At 43.1% G+C, this 20514-nt stretch overlaps 1 protein-coding gene across 3 annotated transcripts in view; it reads right to left on the reverse strand.

The window, feature by feature from the left end:
• LOC143924770 (ankyrin repeat and fibronectin type-III domain-containing protein 1-like) overlaps positions 1–20514 on the reverse strand; it is a 552097-nt gene that overhangs the window by 161319 nt on the left and 370264 nt on the right. The window contains exon 1 of one of the 3 annotated variants that reach the window (XM_077449227.1): positions 7211–7431. The exons of the other annotated variants lie outside the window; for them this stretch is intronic. The gene's annotated coding sequence lies outside the window, so the exon portion shown is untranslated. Of the gene's footprint in view, positions 1–7210; positions 7432–20514 lie in introns of those variants that run through there. 3 annotated transcript variants of the gene reach the window in all.

Genomic DNA, 20514 nt, shown 5'->3' on the forward strand with positions numbered 1-20514 from the left:
CTTAGCCCCTGTACACACGGTCGGAGATTTCAACAACCAAATCCGTCGGATTTTGTCCGTCGGATCTTGTCCGAAACTGTTGCATACACACGGTCGGACTACGTGGTCGAAAAATCTGATCATTCAGAACGTGATGACGTAATTTCGTTACGATGGGACTACGTTCAGGCTAGTAGCCAATAGCTTTGATGTAGGAATTTGATCTGAGCATGCGTGGCACTTGGTCCGATCAAAATTCTCTACACATGATCGGAGTATGTCCGATCGAACCAGTTGGTCGGAAAATATTTCCAACAAGTTGGAAAATTGGGTCCGACGGATATTTACCGACGGAATCAGTCCGATGCATACCACACACAGTCGGATTATCCAACAACACGATCCGATAGGACACATTCCGACGGATTCTCCGACCGTGTGTACAAGGGCTCAGACCTCAGGTCACTCAAAATTTCTACACCATTAGACCACAGTTCAGCCTCAATATCTGCACTTTTAGAACTCAGAGCAGCTCCAGTTCCTGCATCTTCAGATCTCCGATCAACCCCTGTACCTTCATACCTCAGATTGGCCCTTATTACTGCACCTTCACACCCTTACACCCAGATCAACCCCAATTCCTGCACCACCAGAAATTGAGGGGTCTTACTTTTATACAAGATGCAGCTGGTGGTTCCACTAGAAACCACATCATATAACCACTTCAGATACCAACATCTGCAGCTGCGGGGGGGGGGGGGGTCACACTGGTACTGGGAGGAGGGACCCCTAAATTTAAGGGATATATGGTAGGCCAGTCGTCTGTATGCATGCCATCTCGATCTTCCAGGAGCCATTGAAAAAGACAAATCTTCCAGGAGCCGCTACAAATTACAATGTGTTCTGGCAACCATGGCTTGGATTACCTATCCCTGCCATAGGTGGTCACAAAATGCAATAGATGGGGCACCAGCCTTGTTTAGTCAGAAGTTTTCTTTCTAGCCTTTCAGAGGCATTTCGGTAGAAGTGGTCATCAGGCTTCCCCCAGTTCAGTGAGCTGGACAGATCAAGGACCAATGGCACTATGCAAGCATGTTTACAGCTAGATTTTAGGTCAGCTTTATTATATCTTCCAACATGACCCAGAAAAAAAAGCTCTGATCCTGAAATTCTTTCTACTTTTCTAATTAACATCATTCAGGCTTTGCTAATTATCTGATGTTCACCCCTCTTGAAAGTCCATTGTTGAAAGCTGAATTCCAGGCAAATAGCTAAAATATATACAATGTAGCTGCTTTACCTGCCAAACAATTTGCATTTCTGTCCATCTGGTCCTGAAACTAAAGGCTGCATTCACATCTGAGCATTTTCAGCTCATAAAACGCTTGTAAAACACCTGAAAAAAGCCCAACAAGCAAAATCCCATTTATTTCAATGGCACCTGTTCACATCTAAATGTTTTGTTACCTGAAGCAAAACACCTGAAAAACGCTCAAAAAAGAACATAAGCTTCTTTTGGGCAGATTACAGGCATTTTTCTGCCTTTTACATTGGTGACCAGAACAAAATTGCGGTAAAACGCACAACTTTGAATGCACCCTATAGGCCCATACACGCAATACGAAAGTCGGAAGTCACATTTCATCTGACGAACAATCTGATGTTTTTCGGATCGTTAGTATGGTACTTTTGACAGCCGATTCCGATTTTTCGGACAACAAAAGCTGGATGTGGAGACTATAACATTTTTGTTGTACGTGAACTCAACGTCTGATTTTCATATAATTAGTACGGTTTCCGCCCAAAAAAAAAAGTAAGAGCAAGTTTATGCATGCTCAGAAACGAAAGAACACATACAAAACAATTCAACACATTACACCACTTCTGAAGTTTTATTCTGTCATACAAAACCATCTTCACTTTCGATATGAGACTAGCATGCAACAAAAAACGGTAAACTGATATTTATTTGTTATAGTACAGAGTATTATAAAATACCAGTTTTTCCACTTTTTTGTTCTTTGTTGCATCTTATTGTGCTTGAATGCTTCTATCCTCTTTGCAGCCACTTCCTGTCTAGATGCACTCCAGTTATGGCTGCATGGCATCTTGCAGGGTGGGTTGCTGACAACAGTGGACCGTGTCTATGTAAGTGATGTTGGTACAGCCACTTGGCATTAGAAGCCTATGTGACAGGGTGACAATGCCAGAGCACAATTAAGAGGGGACACAGTGTTGTCGTATAACAGAAAGGGTCTTAACATGGACCTTCATGGCAGTATTACCAGGTTTTATTTTAGTGAAAAAAAATGTAACAAAGGCCTTTGAAATTGGGATTTACATATACTTTAAGCAGTGTGGCCTGGTCATTTTTTTTACCTGTGACTGAATAGGAGATTGATGGGCTCAGTCTTCTACTCATTCTGCTCCTCCTGTCAGCAAGTTCCCTGTAAGCACACGGGATTGGCTACTAGTGCATCCCCCTCCCCCCTGTAGAGAAGATTACAGTCGTCTGATACAAAGTCAAATTCAGGTACACTATTTACATTAAATATACAGTACATTTAATGGCTTTTTAACTCATACATAAGTGTATTCATTGGTTATTTTGTATACTTGTCCATAGTTCTGCTTTAGTCTTAAACTCTCATAAAGGTGAGGGGGATCTCAGAGCAGAGGGGCATCTTGCTGAGTATACAAACATTCCATAAGGCTTGGTTCACATTACTGTATGCAGATGTGCGAGCGTTCAATTTGCGTGTAGTGCAGGCCATTCATTTCAATGGGATGCTCCACCCAGGAGAGAAATAGGGAAGGAAGTCCCCAACCCTTTTGTGAAACCATGCTGTGGCACCATGTGGTTTAGCATTCGTGAAACATGCATGATTCCTGATGCGTGGGGTGCCATTAAGAATTAATGGCACAACCGCGTGTCTGCTGAAGAGTAACACGTTTCCCTGTGTGACGGGAACTTCCGTGATTTTGCGGTGTTCCTGACAAACTGAGATGTTAACCAAGACTAAGGTGCAAAGCACTCCACTCCCGACCTCTCCACCTTTCTAATTAAACGTCACCTGTCATAAGCCAAATATGGACATTGCAACGGAAGGGCTCCTTCTGAAGATACTAGTTGCCTGGCTGAGTCTGGCTTCAATACTTCAGAGTCACTGATCCAGAGCAAGGGTACAACAAATCAAAATCAGAGAAAAGTTAAAATTCAATATCTCTATCTATGTTCCAGGTCAACGACTGTGAAAAACAGTCATGAGAAAAACGCTGCCATTCCTCCCACTCTAACAATACTATTTGCCCAACTTTTATTCCAATCTTCCTACTATGAGTGGCAGACCTGGAACACATCTGCAGATAAGGACTTCTAGCTTTTCTGTTCTGCATATTAGAAAAATAGAGAGTATTCACTGCACTTGGGTTCTCAGGAGCAGCTAGCATAGAATTGTTGGTAACAATAATAACACCGCAAAAATGGGTACATGCAGTGCTGAAGACAAATATGTACATCTATAAATGTCCACAAACACTAGTACCAAAGTCCATGTATCTTTCCTGGAGTCACCCAAGGTGTAAATCAGACAGACTAGAGTGAATAATGATATCCTCCACCGAACATCAACACTCCGGGCCTCTTACCCCAAATAGTGGACCACAGGCTGTCCACAGGCTGGTCATGTCTCTGCTAAGACAACAAGCAGCTGGATCTTGTATAGCCCTTCACAGGTAGTGAATACACAGGTTTGTGCAGTGAAATAAGGGAAAAGGACTCTTCATGGTGGAGTATATCAAGCCAGCGTATAACCTATTCCAAAAAGAATTCCAGAGTATTCACATATAAAACAATAAAAATGAGCATGTCATAAGGTATAAAACGAGCAGATGTCGCCAAACCACAAAATGGCCGCGGTCAGCGCGTGTAGTGTCATGACATCAGATCCCAGACTCCATCCTCCACTCTTGAGCGCCATTCAGAGAACACTTTGCATTTTCTAAATGAATACATGACATCACGGCCTTTTTCATCCAATCAGAGAACGCTTTGCATTTTTTGAGCAGGTGCAAGGTGTTCTCTGAGTGGCACCCTGACTGGACTTTTAAGGCACTAAGATTCCATTAGAAGTAGAAAAGTATTTTATACTTTTCTACTTATAATGGAATCTTAGGGATATTTCTTCTTTCTGTTTAGTTATTGGGATCTGGCACGTTTCAGAGACATTTACCGATAGCTAACATTGTCTGAGTGGCACCCTGTTCACTAAGCAGCAGGGCAGCTGCTTGGCACAGGACCTGGATAGTAGAGGTAAACCCTGGAGTATACTACATTGATTTCCAGCTTCTACAGCAGTGGTTCGTAATCTTTTTTGGGTCTTGGACCCCTTTTAAGAATCTGATAAAAGCTATGGACCACCTCCCCAGAAATATTGACATAAACACAATTTTGCATGCAATGAATATATGTACTATGTACATTGTATATGCATACAGTACCTCCCAACTTTCTGAGATGGGAATGAGGGACACCTATTAGCAAAAGTATGTTGGCATAGGACACACCCCCTTAAAGGTAAATTGTACAAAAACAAATTATTGGTTAAAGTCAGCTTTTTTGTTTACCACTACTATTCCTTTATACTGGCTTTCGAAATTTACAAATGCAGAAATTGGATGAAAAGCTTACCACTGTAGAACACCTTTTGATAAGTAGCGAATTTTAAATGCAACTATATAGATAAGACCAAAATGAAGGACAAATGAGGAGGAAAGAGGGACAGAGGGACATTGCTCCAAATCATGGACAGTCCCTCGAAATCAGAGACAGTTGGGAGCTATGTGCGGCGCTATAAGCAATGACAGGGTTTGTTTTATTTCATTTCTTTCAAAGGGAAACCATTCATTGGGATGGGGGGGGGGGGTCTATATAGTGAATGTATATGTTATTTTTTATCTGACCCCCATGATGGACCACTTAGGGATTCCCCGGGTTAAGAACCCATGTTCTAGAAGGATCGGCAAGGTATGGCATATACGTACTCACACTGGTCCAAGCTGGACTAAGGTATCTATGCAAAAATAGCCATTCCTGGAATCAGTGGCGGCTGGTGCTCATTATTTTGGAGGGGTGGGGGCACCAAACCAATGCCCCCCCCACCCCAGAGACGGCGATCAACCCCCACAGAAGATGGACGGGAAGGCGGAAAACAGAGGCCTCTTAACCTTAAGAGGCAGATGGTAGTGCTGCTGCTTCTCGCTCCGGGACCATTCCTTCTCCTCCTAACCGAAAAGGAAGTGGGTCCTGAGACCCGATTGGCCGGAAGTTCTAAGACTCCCTAGCCATTCGGTTTTCATGACCCGCTTCCTCATTGGTTGGGAGGAGAATCAGGAAGACAATAGTGAATATTAATTTGCTATTGTCACACAACTAGGTGGGCCCAGGGCGCAGTGTTCTGAACCCCGAGCTCACCCTTTTTTTAAGCCAATTAAAGCCTCAGACTCTATTCATGTGCTTAAAAAAAAAAACATTAAAATCCATTCGTTCTGATGCCCTGCATGTAGATTAGGTGCCGGGCTCATGGATTAGGTGGGCAGCACCCCTGCGCCCCGTATGGACAGGCCGCCACTGCTATCGAATTTAGGTCTAATAGACAACCAGGGAATGAGTATGTTCAGAAGGAAGTGTTTGCAATGGCAGACTATTTCTCCTGGTACTGGTTCCTTTAACGTTCTCCCAGTTCTAAAGGGAGATCTTATTTGTCCTCATTGCCTCTAAGGAAAGTCTGAGGGTCTGGTTTACAGTTTAGTGGCACGAGGCTTTAGCTCTAAGCCTTTACTATTTCTCAAATTGCTCCCCTATTTTGAGCTGCCGTATAGAGTGGGAGTAGAAATATATTAATGAGGTTTAAGAATAGCGCAGGCGACCAGACGCAATTATTGCACCTGTCGTCAGATGCAGAACAGGTGTATGCAAGACTACGAGCAATAACTTCATCATCGAATGTCACTAAGCCGTATTAAGTTTTCGATCTTACATTTCTGAATAAACCGCTTAAATACTCAAGACAACACTAACATACTGATACCCGCGCAATTATTTGTATTTTTTTTAAGTCATGCCATTTCTTTTAATTAGTTAGCAATCTCATGCAGTGTTCTCTGCACACGCAAAACGTACACAGGTGCAGTATAGATCATACCGTCTCTCTGCGGATGATATAACAATCTAACAAACTTTAATAACAAATCTGATGCAGCTGCTTGCAGAGGCAGCCATTACCGTACAGTCTCCCCATGAAACGAGTTATGTTTTCTGCTACTGAGGCTTGAATGAGCATTTTTCTTTTTTTTTTTAACCCAATGTGTGCATTATTATAAAACATTGTAGCGTGTCAGCGAACACAGTGGCACAAATCATACACATGAATGGACGTATACAGCAATCAAACATCATCCGGCTCATTAATATAATGTCTAGCTAAGGTAAGGGATAGAGAAGTCTTCTGCAGAGACTTCATCTCTGCAGAAATTACAGGAGGAGAAAACCAAGGAAGGGGATACTATGAATAATGATGGGAAAAGGTTGGATCACCGGAATTATATAATTCATTTGAGGACAGGGCTGATAGGAGCCAGACTTGCATTTTAACTAGAACTGCGCCGTATTAATGTGCACCACCGTGTGATGCTAACTTTAATGATGGAGCACCTTGTAAAAAAACAAGATCTTAATATTAATAGGGTGAGGTGAAGGAGAGCCAAGGAAGGTAATAGGAGTTACCTTCTCAGAGTTATTGCAGAACTGTAACTCCATCCTTCAGATGTCTTCTGGACCAGAATCAAATAATAAATCGAAAAAAAATAAATGAATATGACAGTGGGAGTTTGTAGCAAATGAGATGAACATATGGAGAAGAGGGGACGGTGGCCCCTTGACCTGGGTGTCCTGTGTTCCTGTTCCGAGCAGGATTTGCCCACCACCTGTTGGGGGTTAATCTACAGAGCAACGTCTCCCGGATTTTCCAGACCTCCCTTTTGCCTCTACCGTGTATCCATTTCTGCCAGCCTGTCTTGCAACAACTTTGCACTGTGCTCACAACAAGACATTAATATCCTTGTCCTGAAATTGTATCTAATGCCATTTATCTAATCCTTCTTCTTGATGCTATCTGTCTTGACAGTTTATCTATCCTCATACATGGTTTAGGCAACTCTTGCCAACACTTACCTGCTGTCAATCTACCTTCGACTCTTGGTCCATCTCCAGCAGTGTTTTGACAGCAGCCGGTAACGGCATAGCCTCGGAGAGCAGCTGTATGGAGCAAGTCACTGCATCACCTGCGGTTCGTTAGCGCGCTCCCCCCGCCGTCCATCCGCGTCCCTGTCAGAGCCAAAGCACGAACGCCCCTTCTACCTGATGCTGCTCACCTCTCTATCCCTGTTCCTCTCGTTCTCACTCTTTTCTGCCCCTCTCCGTCTGTCTTTTTTTCCCAATCTTGTTTCTATAGAAACTAGATTAGCTGGGGGAGGGGGGGTGGACTGTAACGGCCCCATGTGACTAAGATTCCAACACTGAAGAATCTCTCGCTTTTTTTTTTCTGGATACAGGCTTTTTTTACATAACAACAAGCCATTGTTACTGGTACCCAAGGAGTCTGAAAAGGCTGTACTGAGATAAAAATGCTTTCAGGTTAGCATGATGGGGCCAAGCAAGGATGCCGAAGCTACCAAAAGTTCACTGCCAGCTGCCTACTCTCCATGGACACTGTTCTCAAGTGCACCAAAGTTTTAAATATGTAAATGGACACTATTGTGTGTCAAAGTATGATCTCCTGCTATATAAACTTTTATTAAATCATCAACCCTAGGGATGAGTGAAATGAAGAGTTTTCATTCTCTTGAATCAGGCGATTTTAGTGGAAATGTCACAATTTTGAGCAGTGCAATCAAAGGGAAGGTAATTCCCCAAGTTGGTTTTTTGGTGGTGCAATGGGCTTTAAATAATTGAATCATGGAAAAAAAAAACCTCAACAAACTCTTTAGTTTAAGTTCTCTTTATAGCAGGGAAAAAACTATGAAAAAAGTAAAATAAAGCATTACACAAATAACTATTACATTAAAAAATATTTAAAAAAAAGGACAAATACAGTGGAGGTACACAACCTTTGAAGCTTAATAAAGGACAATGAATTTCAAGGTTGGGGGGGAGCCAGGAAGAGAGCCCAGTCATGTGACCTGTCAAATTATTAGCTCTCCTCCAATCATGGAGCTCTCTCTGTTGCAGTAAGCAGAGAGAACTTTGTGAACAACCACAGGCCCACATTTTAGGACTGGACTGTAAAATGCAGGCCGCGGTATACATAACTGCAGAGTACAATGTGAGATCAAGTGATTTAGAAGAGGTCTAGAAAAGAGGACCTCTGGCAGAGGTGTCTGTTGGCGTGTGTCTTAAGGATGAATTGGAGTCATCTGGTTTACCAAACATCAAATTACTTGATGCAAGAAAGAAATTCAATGTTCCGTAAACCAGATGACTCTAGCTCATCCTTAAGACACACGGCAATGGGTGCCTCTCGCGCTCCGATCAACAACAGGCTTTTTTATTCACCTTCTAATTCACCTAGTTCAGCACCCCCCTGAGAACCCTGCAGAGGATTCAGATTTCAGACCCCCTGTGGCATTGAGAGCGACCTTTTAAATCCTTTGTGGGGAAAGGGTGCTCTTCACCTGCACTAATAGAAGGTTGAACGTTTCTTCCCCACAGGGTTAGTGAAACCTTAGCAAATGTAAGTCACTTTCTTTTTCACCATGATAAACTTTTTTGACATATTAAGTATATTTGAGTCAATTGCTACATATAATGGTTCTGCTTTTCTTTTCCAATGGACACCCCAAGTTGACCCATGGGTTTTAAACAAGCATTTTGCACCTAAACCCCTTAAACCTCCACATTCTAAACCCAACAATGCAATATCCACTCTCCGTTATAAGTGGGCCAGACAGAGTATTAACCTGAAATATCCTAAATACACAAAAAAAATAAAAAAAATAAAGGGATAAAAATAGTATATCATTATATTTTCTAGAGCAAATTTGACATGAGCAGCTCAATGAGAACAATTGAGAGATTCCACTAAATAATAAGGGCCGTCGATAGGGGGTTACCACAGGTCCTCCTGTAGGGGGCCGAACAGGAAGGGGGATCGGTTAGACAGGGAGGAGGTTAATTACAGTGATGATGCCCTATGCAGCTCTCTGAAGTACTCCCCCCCACCCCACCTTGCTCCCACTGACTTTGAGCTGCTGAAGGGAGAGACACACAGGGCATAGTTCCTATAATAGTCCGCCCCCAATCTCCCTCCCTTGTTTACACTGGATTCCCTCCTGTGTGCTTGGTCCTCCTTGCAACTCTACTGGCTTTCTTGTCCTGCTAGCTGCTGCGGGTACACAGGAGCATCTGTCAGGATGGAGAACAGTGGAAGGGGCCAGTAAATATGTAATTTACCAGCCCTTTCCCTTAGTAAATGAATGGACATAATGTGCAATCGGTATTGATCGCTCCTGTGTCCATTGGTAACTGAGCACAGTAAACTGAGATTACTATGCTTTAGTTTAAGAAATATAGTCTCCTGTTCATTCATCTGCAGTGCAGCTGAGGTTACAGAGAAAGTGAGTGAAGAATGTGTTCTCATTTCCTTTCTCTGTCTCAAAGGTGAGATGTCAGGGGTCTGCTTAGACCCCTGATACAGTGCCTTGAAAAAGTATTCACACCCCTTGAAATTTTCAAAATGTTGTCATGTTACAGTCTAAAATATAAATGTATTTATTGGGGATTTATTTGATATACCAACACAAAGTGGCACATAATTGTGAAGTGGAAGGAAAATGATAAATGGATTTCAATTTTTTTTACAATAAATATGTGAAAGTGTGGCATGCATTTGTAATCAGCCCCCTTTACTCTGATACCCCTAGCTACAATCTAGTGGAACCAATTGCCTTCAGAAGTCACCCAATTAGTATATAGAGTCCACCTGTGTGTAATTTAATCTCAGTATAAATACAGCTGTTTTGTGAAGCCCTCAGAGGTCTGTTAGAGAACCTTAGTGAACAAACAGCATCATAATGGCCAAAGAATACACCAGACAGGTCAGGAATAAAGTTGTGGAGCAGTTTAAAGCAGAGTTAGGTTAGAAAAAACATCTCAAGCTTTGAACATTTCACCGAGCACTGTTCAATCAATCATCCGAAAATGGAAAGAGTATGGCACAATTGCAAACCTACCAAGACATGGCCGTCCATCTAAACTGACAGACTGGGCAGGGAGAGCATTAATTAGAAAAGCAGCAAAGAGGCCCTTTTTAACTATAGGGGAGCTGTAGAGATCCACAGCTCAGGTAGGAGAATCTGTCCACAGGACAACTATTAGTCATGAGCTCCACAAATGGCCTTTATGGAAGAGTGGCAAGAAGAAAGCCATTGTTGAAAGAAAGCCATAAGAAGTCCCATTTGCAGTTTGCAGGAAGCCACGTGGAGAACACGGCAAACATGTGGAAGAAGGTGCTCTGGTCAGATTAGACCAAATTTAACTTTTTGGCCTAAAAGTAAAACGCTGTGTGTGGCGGAAAATGAACACTGCACATCAACCTGAACACACCATGCCCATCATGAAACATGGTGGTGGCAGCATCATGTTGTGGGGATGCTTTTCTTCAGCAGGGACAGGGAATCTGGACAGAATCTTAGAAGGAAACCTCTTATGCCGTGAACACACGACCAAACTTTCTGGCATGAAAAGGTCAGACGGAATCATTCCATCGGATATTACGATCGTGTGTGGGCTTCATCGGACTTTTTTCTTCAAAAATTCTGATGGACCTAGAAATATAACATGTTTCAAATCTGTCTGATGGAATCAATTTCTGTTGGGAAAACAGTTCATCTGTATGCTGGTCCAATGGACAAAATACGATGCTAAGGCAGCTATCGACTACTGGCTATTGAACTTCTTTTTCTAGTCCTGTTGTACGTCATTACATTCAAAACGAACAGACTTTAGTCCGTTCGTGTGTGGGCAAGTCTGTTCGGTAGGAAGTCCTTTGTAACTCTGTTGAAAGTCCTTTGGAACTCCGTCAGGAAGACCGTTGGACCTTTTCTGCCGGAAAGTCCGGTCGTGTGTACGCGACATCAGAGTCTGCAAAAGACTTAAGACTGGGGCAGGGGTTCACCTTCCACCAGGAAAAGGACCCTAAACATACAGCCAGAGCTACAATGGAATGGTTTAGTTCAAAGCATATTCATGTGTTAGAATGGCCCATTTAAAGTCTGGACATAAATCCAATTAAGAATTTGGGGCAAGACTTGAAAATTGCTGTTCACAGATGCTCTCCATCCAATCTGACAGATATTGAGCTAATTTTCACAGAAGAATGGGCAAAAATATCACTCTAGATGTGCAAAGCTGGTAGAGACATCCCCAAAAAGACTTGGAGCTGTAATTGCAGTGAAAGGTGGTTCTACAAAGTATTGTCTCAGGGGGGCTGAATACAAGTGCATGCCAACTTTTCACATATTTATTTGTAAAAAAAATTGAAAACAATTTATAATTTTCCTTCCACTTCACGATTATGTGCCACTTTGTGTTGATCTATCACATTAAATCCCAATAAAATACATTTACGTTTTTTGTTGTAATGTGACAAAATGTGGAAAATGTCCAGGGGTGTGAATACTTTTTCAAAGCATGTCACCAAATCCGCGTTGTAAAAAACAAAATGTAATATTTTTTTTTTTTAAATGTAAAAAATAAATTGTAAAAAAATTTTTTTAAACATTGTAAAAAAAAAAAAAAAATTTAAAATTGCACAAAAATAATAAAAAAAATTGTAAAACATAATTTTAAAATGTAAGGGTTCATTAATATGGGTTCCATGGTCCATTCAGTGTGAATGAGCGCTTTTCTGGAGCCGCCTGTTAGGCTGCTTTCACACTGGGGCGGTATTCAGGCGTTACAGCGCTAAAAATAGCGCTTGTGTAACGCCTGAAAAAAACCGGCCCCTTTAACTCCAGTGTGAAAGCCGGAGGGCTTTCACACTGGAGCGATGCGCTGGCAGGACGGTGAAAAAAGTCCTGCCAGCCGCATCTTTGCAGCGGTGAAGGAGCGGTGTATTCACCACTCCTAAACCGCTCCTACCCATTGAAATCAATGGGACACCGCGGCAATACCACCGGCAAAGCGCCGCTGCAGCGGCGCTTTGCGGGCGGGTTTAACCCCTTTTCGGCCGCTAGCGGGGGTTAAAACCACCCCGCTAGCGCCCGCACACCGCCGCTAAAACGACGGTAAAGCGCCGCTAAAAATAGCGGCGCTTTACCGCCGACGCTGCTCCCGCCCCAGTGTGAAAGCAGCCTTACTCTATGAGAATGCAGTGGCTGTATGAACACAGCCACAGGTCCTAATTTGTCAGGTGTGCAGGTGTGGGTTAGTGGCCCTGAATGCAGGCTGTCTGTGTTTGGAACCATACACCTGCATCCACACACCTGTCAAATTATGACCTGCTGTTGTGTTCGTACAGCTGCTATGTCCCCATAGAGTAACATAGGCTGCCTGCACACAGCAATAGTAAAATTTTTTAAAAAACATTCTGTAAAGGCCACAGTACCCATATGAATGAGCATGAGATGAGGAGGACATGGGATGGGGAAGATGAGACTGGAAGAGGAAGACATGGGAGGGGGGAGATAGGACTGAAAGAGGAAGACACGGGATAGGGGAGATGGCACTGGAGGAGGAGGAGGACATAGGATGGAGAAGGGGGAGGACATCGGATGGAGGAGATGGGACTGGAGGAGGAGGAGGACAATGGATGGAGAAAGAGAAGGACATGAGATGGAGGAGATGGGACTGGAGTAGGAGGAGGAAATGGGATGGAGGAGATGGGACTGGAGGAGGAGGAGATGGGACTACAGAAGGAGGAGGCCATGGGATGGAGAATATATTAAGTTGTAAAAACTTGTGTTAAAATAAAAGTGGGTGCACTGAAGGACTCCGTGAGATAGCCAGTGGGTGGATTCAGTTGGGTGGATTCAGTGGAGTGGCCAGTGGGCGAGCCCTAAGGGAATGTTGGTGGTCGGGCCCGATGTAAAATTTCTGATGGTTGCCCTATAAATAATAGCAAAACCAATTTCTCTGAGATGACTACGATCTTCTCTAATCATCACAAATTCTTTATTCTAATAAAGGGATGAAGAAGACCCCAGCTTTTGAACCCTTGCAGTGTTCCTCTGCCAATGCACCTAGATAGAGTATGACTGCGAAACTTGGTACCTTTAGTGGAGTGAAGAATTTACACATATTCTTGGTGGTGTAATTTTTCATCCGGGGTTTCCAGGGCAGAGCCATCCATCAGCATTTACAGCACCTGTTACAGAAAATCCTTTGCAGTAAGGAGTGTGGTTTGGAGATCTCTGTTTTCCTGTTCTACAAATCCACACAATTCATTCACCGTGCATCCTTGCTTTGTCATGGGTGGTAATGTGAGATTACACCAATACAACTGTGCTTGCTAGCAATGCCAGTTATACTTAGCACTTCATACACACATGCTTTGAGCCCTGTGCAGGATGATAGTTTGTCAGCAGCTTATTTTTACTTAGTTTCACAAACTATTGATTTTGTGTCTATAGCAAAAGGGTAGCAGGGAAAGGGAAAAGTAAAAACTTAAAGTAGAACTATAGGCAAAACTTTTTTTCTTATTTTGGGTAGAGCAAGGAAGAGTTTTAACTGTCAGAATTTATTTTTATTTTTTTACCATCCCTGTCCCATTGCGGAGGTTTCTCTTCTCTTTCTGTCCTATAACCAAACAGGAAGTGAGTGAAAATCCCTGCCAATTAAGGGAGTTCCTTGGGGACATCCAGGTCACCAGAACTAGTGTCCCCATTGGAATATTTCCCCTCTATTACTTTTCTGGGGACAACCCAAATGTAGGATTTTCTTTTACCTTCAATGATAATGATAAACAGGACAAACAGAGAGAGTGAATGTCCATAACCGGGTCACAGACAGCAATAACAACTGACAGGTGTTCTAATCCTTCCCCACTCTACCCACAACTAAAAAAAATGGTTTGTCCTTATTTATACTTTAAAGTGACACTAATTTATATCCTTATTTTCCATAAAATAATCCATTCACACTTAATGACCCTGTAATCTATTTTTCATTCAAATAGAAATGGCACCACCAGCAACCCTTAAGCTATGTTCATCCTATGTGACTTCTGCCAGGCCATGGAAAACAAGCCTTTAGATCCATGCACGGCCAAAGGGATACATACCCGTCTTGTTTTAATTCAACCCCAAGGTAAGATCATTCTCATATTTTATAGACAGCTAACTGTAAACACAGACAGGGCTTTAAAAAGATAATGCAAAGGATCAAATAGGATAGAGAAAGTTACTGTATAAATGCAAACCCACTTTACACACTTTTCCCAGAAGCCACTGATGATGAAAGCTGCCATCAAAGGCTGCTGAGACAGGAGCTAAAGTTAACGATCAGGAGAAAACCCAAAAACAAAAAACACAATTTATTTTAGTTTACACAAATAAGTTTGAATTTCCTAAAAGCAAATTAAAATTTAAACCAATAAAAAGATGCAAAAAATCAAATGTCTTCATCAATTTAGGCCAATATGTATTCTGCTTTTTTTTTTGATAAGAAAAATCCCAATAAGCATATATTGATTGGTTTGCGCAAAATTTATAGCGTCTATAAACTATGGGATATATTTATGGAATTGTTTATTTATTAATGTATTTATTTATACTAGTAATGGTGGCAATCAGCCACTTATATGCGATATTGCAGTAGACAAATTGGACATTAGCTGACACTTTTGACACTTTTTGGGTACCAGTGACACTATTACAGTGATCCGTGCTAAAAAATATATGTTATACAGTTGGCAAACGGTTACAGAAGAACGGAATCCTGGAAGCTCTGCCCCAAAATAGGCAGGCAGAGGATACAAGACTAGTCATCAGTATTGCCTGTTATATCCCCCACAGCTGATTCTCATTACTGACTTACCATGCCTTGTTCTGCACTGTGCCTTTGTGTGGATGCAGCCATCTTGGTAGAGGTAGTTTTTTTTGCGCATTTTCAGTTTTGCAAAAACACACTACAGTCCATTTAAAGAGGAAGTAAACCCTGATGGGTTTACTTCCTCTTTCATTCCCTGCAAAGGTAAAGCATAATGGACTACTATGCATCGCATAGTAGCCCATTATGTGTCACTTACCTGACACAGGAGCCAGCGAAGTCACTGCTGCCTGTAGTCCGGCGCATCCATCTTCTCGGTGGGTCTCGCCGCTCCGTTGCTGTCATTCGGCGAAGCCGCAATGACGTCACTCCCGCGCATGTGCACGGGAGCCACTAACGCGCGGCATATCGCCATTGACAGGTGCCACGCTCAGTGCACATGCGTGCCGCTGTCTACGGCGAACGCGCCGTAGACAGCGGTGCCTGTCTGTCGGCAAATATCTCCTAAACCGTGTAGGTTTAGGAGATATTTCTTGGACCTACAGGTAAGCCTTAATCTAGGCTTACCTGTAGGTCAAAGTGCGTTGTAAGGGTTTACAACCACTTTAACATGGTTTACTATGGATGTAGTTCCCATCTTTGGATTTTATGAAAAGGGCCAGGGATGTTTTTCTGGTTTTTGATTCCAAAGACTTCAATGGATCAAAAACATGTTTTAAAAAAACGCAAAATGCATCTGGAATATGCAAACTGCAACCTGCATAGGTGTGAATCAGGTCTAATACCTCATTCAGTGGAAGAGTTTCAGAAAAAAAATGGAAAAACAGCAGGGCATAAGGGCTCTCAAAGTGTAATAAGTAAACCAATTAAATAAAAGCACAATAAACACACAATAGAAATTGCGCTCACAAGAGCAGTAGTGCATATCCCCCATGAGATCACATTTGTAATCAGTCTAGCGATCCACCACTGTAAGAGGAATGAGACAGTGCCTCTGCCTTTGAGTGCTAAGCACCTGGAAACAATTTTTTCTTTATTGGAAGAGTTTCATCCCAGAAAAACGCTGCTGGGTGCTGAATTCCTCTGTTCATGATGATTGTCTGGAAAGGAGTTCCCATCTCCTATATCCTGGAAAGCATGTTTCATCGAGTTTGGAGGATCCTCTATGCTCTACTCACCCCTATAGGGTGTGCTCTTATTCTCCCCACAGTTGTACTTCAGCCTGAGCATCGGCGGCTGCTGGGTAACATGCAAGACTCTGGCAGCAATACTCCATTTGGATATCACACACCCAGCACTTTGGACTTGTAAAAGTGTTTGCTGCCTGAATCCCGTACCCTCTTTTTGCCTTGGTAATCTTGCTTTGTTGTCTTTGGATTCTCCTGTTACTGGATAACTGATTACTCTTCTGAATGATGCCTGCCCTGATGCTTTCCCTGGATACGGATTACAGTTCTAATTTCTGGCTGCCTTCCCCTTACCTTGTTATGGATTACTCTATAATTGCCCCCACCCTGACCCTTGATTACAGAATAGGTTACTATCTCCTGGTGGTTGAGACCTCTGCTAGTTTGGCAACCTGGCAGCAGTGGCATAACTAGAACCTTCAGGGCCCTGATGCAAGAAACCATGAAGGGCCCCCCTGAACCCCAGCCAGGGCCCTTCCCTCCGAGTCCGGCGGTGGAACTCCAGGGTGTGGTCACAGGTATGACCTTTGTGAGCCCTGTAGTTCCACCACTGGTATCAGTATTTTTTTTTTATTATTTTTATTTTTTATTTTTAGGTGCCCCATTGGGGGACTGTCCCTAGGCAGGATGGGGTCCCTGTTCCAAGAAGAGATGAGGTCCTTTTCTCCAGGGCAGATGAAGTTACTGCCCCCAGGTGAGAAGGGGTCCCTGTCCCCAGGGGAGGAGGGGGTCCCTGTCCCCACATGAGAAGGGGTCCCTGTCCCCAGGGGGAGATGGAGGGGGTATGTAATGGTATGTGAGGGATGGGGTCCTCTCACTCACCATGACCAAGCTGTAGGCCCCGCACTCATCCATGTTGGCCTGGGCTCCATCCAGTGTGCTGGACGGGCGATCAGCATATCTCCCAGAAAGACCTTTCATCATCTGTGTATAACGGGGGAGGAGGGGGGGGGGGGCTAGCAGACAAGCCTGCAGTGTCCTCCAGGGAGCTCTCATAGGGCTGCACTGCATCTGTGTGCTTAAAGTTTGTTTACCCGGGAGAAGTATGCAGTGCAGTGTGGGCAGGACTCGGGGGGGAGGGCGGGACTCTGGCTGGGGAGAACAGACATCGGACTGAGCAGAAATGCATGGAGCAGGAGAGGGGTACTCAGAGGAGCCGGCTGAGGACACAGGTCATGCGGGGAATGCACAACTAAAGAGCAGCCAGTGCGATAGTCGAGCATGGAGCTCTGCTAGTCATCCTTCACCTCCAGCCACCCGTGTGCATGGTGCACTGGTACCCTTAGCTGCCTATGCTGCTGCCGGCCATATGTGGAGGGGGCTGCATGGGCCCCCTGCATCACAGGGCCCGGTTGCGGTCGCAACTGCTGCACCCCCTATAGTTACGCCCCTGTCTGGCAGCCTACAATCCTGGTTGCTCGTATATTATTTAAGTTCTGCGAATAATGCTTAAATACTGGCAGCACCAGTAGGCATAATAGCCTTAAGGAAAGGTGACTGCTATAGTCTAAACTGTGCAAACCCCTTACTATTTTTGCAGAACAGGTAAAAAACTTGTAAACCTTACACTGATACCCAGAAAATAACAGAGAATCAGATAGAAGTAAACAAAAGCTTCAATTTTATCACATTAAAAGCACATGCAAGTGCAATTAAGCATTAAGTGGATTAATAAATAGATTTTGCCTCCTCATTACATTTACAGAGCTACATTTAGACACATTGTCAGCAATTTGTCAAGTTATGTTCTTTTGTTCAGCCTTTGAAACATCAATAAAAAATGACTGAAAGCAAAGTGAGCAGCACCATGCTTCCCAGTGTGAATACAACAGCAGGTATGAGCAGGCTTGGGGGTGTCAGTAAAGCAAGCTATAGATTATGCAATTTTCTTTCCTTCAGCCATGGGTTGAAGGAAGCCAAATCCTGCAGTAGGGTGGCAACTTACAAGAATATAATTGATAGTGACTTCCATCCCAGGGGACAGCTCACTCATTACTGCCTTTGGGCCTATCATATTACCCCTATCCTGCTAGATGCACATAGCTAACAGGGTCCCATCTTCAGTGGTACCCAACCTAGTCCTTCCAGGGTTACACCAACTAGCCGGCCTCGAGGCTGCTGGGCTACTGGATTGCAAAGTATAGAGATGACACCTCTCTCTACCAACATAGTGGCCAACCCAACTCTGCCTCTCGCTGAGCTAATGTATGTTCCACCCAAGTTGAACCACTCAACTTCATGGACAAGGTAGAGACTCTCTCCATGTTCTGCTTTTACTGAGCATGAACTTGCAGCTTAACTGATCTTGCCAAAAACATTTCAAAGATATGGGAAGGGCTCATCTTAACTTGGTTGAACTTTTGGATTAGTTGCTTTTGGAGAAAGTTCCGATCTCTGCCTACAACTGTCTTCAGCAAATAGTCTTCCAGCTACCCTGATCTGATCCATTTAGAAGTAGAGAAATTCCCTGAATTTCCCTCGAGGGGAAAGCCATCATGAGGTGTCCTACATGGCCTCTGCTGGTGAGGCCCTTGGATTCCCACAAGTGCCTAACTCAGGAACACTTGTCCTTTTGTCTGCTTTCTACTAGGTCACAACATCGCCCAAATTCCTTCCGACACTCCTATTTATATAATATTTACCTAAACAGTGAGACTCCCAGTTGCCAAACTGGAAACGAATACTCAAACCAGTAAGGGAGGTCTACATCACCATTCGTACAGGTGCACTTCTGTCTCCAAATACACTGACATCCCATGATGCCTTGTGTTCCCAGCAAACTCCAAGCCACGCCTGATGTGCATCAAGATGTTAGCTTGCAGTCCACAGGAAGTGTGCATCCTAGGGTGTCAACATTGCTCTTGCTTAGGAAGCCAAGCAAGATACATGACCACCTTAGGAGAGGAAGTCAAAAAACTGTCAGGGTCACCAGACAGAAAAAAAAAAACCTTTCTCTTTATTCACTGAAGACATCCGTTGCACCAGACAAGAGGTGCATAGGGTGAGGCCAGTGGCATATGATGTTGTACACCCGCTGTTGATCCCTGGTGTTGTGTGTTTTGCCTGAGTTACTCTAACTTTTGTGGGTATGTATACTTTCAATAAATCATGTGGTTTTAGCATACTACTTTATGGTCTTTAGTGCTTTCTCCTACCATTATTACTTTGAGGTGCTGTCTTTGGATAACCAGTGAAGGACTGTGAATGACTGTGAAGGACTGTGGAGTCAGTGGTGTCCTGAGTGGTGGCCCCCAAATTGTATGATTTTTGTGCTGTTGATCTCTCATCATTTGGAGATCATTAATGTTTGGTAAAGAAACTGGCACACTTGTCTGTGAGGTGGTTTGGGATTCTTACATGTGGACTTTCATCGTTTTCAAGATTTCCCATTTGGACTTTTATATATTTCTCCTTGAAGTTTACTTCTTTGTTATGCATAATTGAATTATATGTCATTAGACTGCTATGTTACCATTTATTTGATGCGCATTTTTATTATGAGTTAACCTCATTTTTTCACACACGTATATTTTTGTATTGATGACTACAGAGATACTGGCTTTGCGCACCTTTTAGCCCTTGCACACACTGTCGGAGATTCTGACAACTAAATCCGTCGGATTTCGTCTGACGGATTTTGTCCGAAACTGTTGCATACACACGGTCGGACAAAGTTGTCGGAAAATCCGACGTGATTACGTTATTTCGTTATGACGGGACTACGTTCACGCTAGTAGCCATTAGCTTTGGTGTAGGAATTTGATCTGAGCATGCGTGACACTTTGTCCGATCGGAATTCTCTACACATGATCGGAGTATGTCCGATCGGAGCATTTTGTCTCAAAATTTTAACGGCAATTTGGAAAAGTTGGTCCGTCGGATGCTCCGACGGAAACAGTCCGATTCAGACCACACACAGCCGGAATATCCGGCAAAATGGTCCGTCTGAATCTCCGACCGTGTGTACAAGGGCTTAGAGTAATTATTTCTGTAATTTCTTTGTGTCTGGAATATAGGTTGCTGCATTACGTCCTTTTGCACTAAGTGCACATTTTTTTCATTTTTTTTAGAAAAAAAAATGTAAACCGAGGGAAAGAGTGACACCACTAGAATAAGTGCAAAGGAAACTACTATTTTACACATTTATTTTAGGACTTTTCTATTCTATGGACTTTAAACATCCATTTACAGTAATTGTGGAAAATTAATTCCAATACAACTAATACAATATTGTTTTGCTATTTGGCACAATTTGGATAACATTTTAATGAGTTAGAATACCAAACACATATAATAACTCAGATT

Source organism: Lithobates pipiens, unplaced genomic scaffold (genome assembly GCF_037356315.1).
Source record: "Lithobates pipiens isolate NorthernLeopardFrog02 unplaced genomic scaffold, aLitPip1_a1.2 Scaffold_22, whole genome shotgun sequence".
Classification (NCBI taxonomy): domain Eukaryota; kingdom Metazoa; phylum Chordata; class Amphibia; order Anura; family Ranidae; genus Lithobates; species Lithobates pipiens.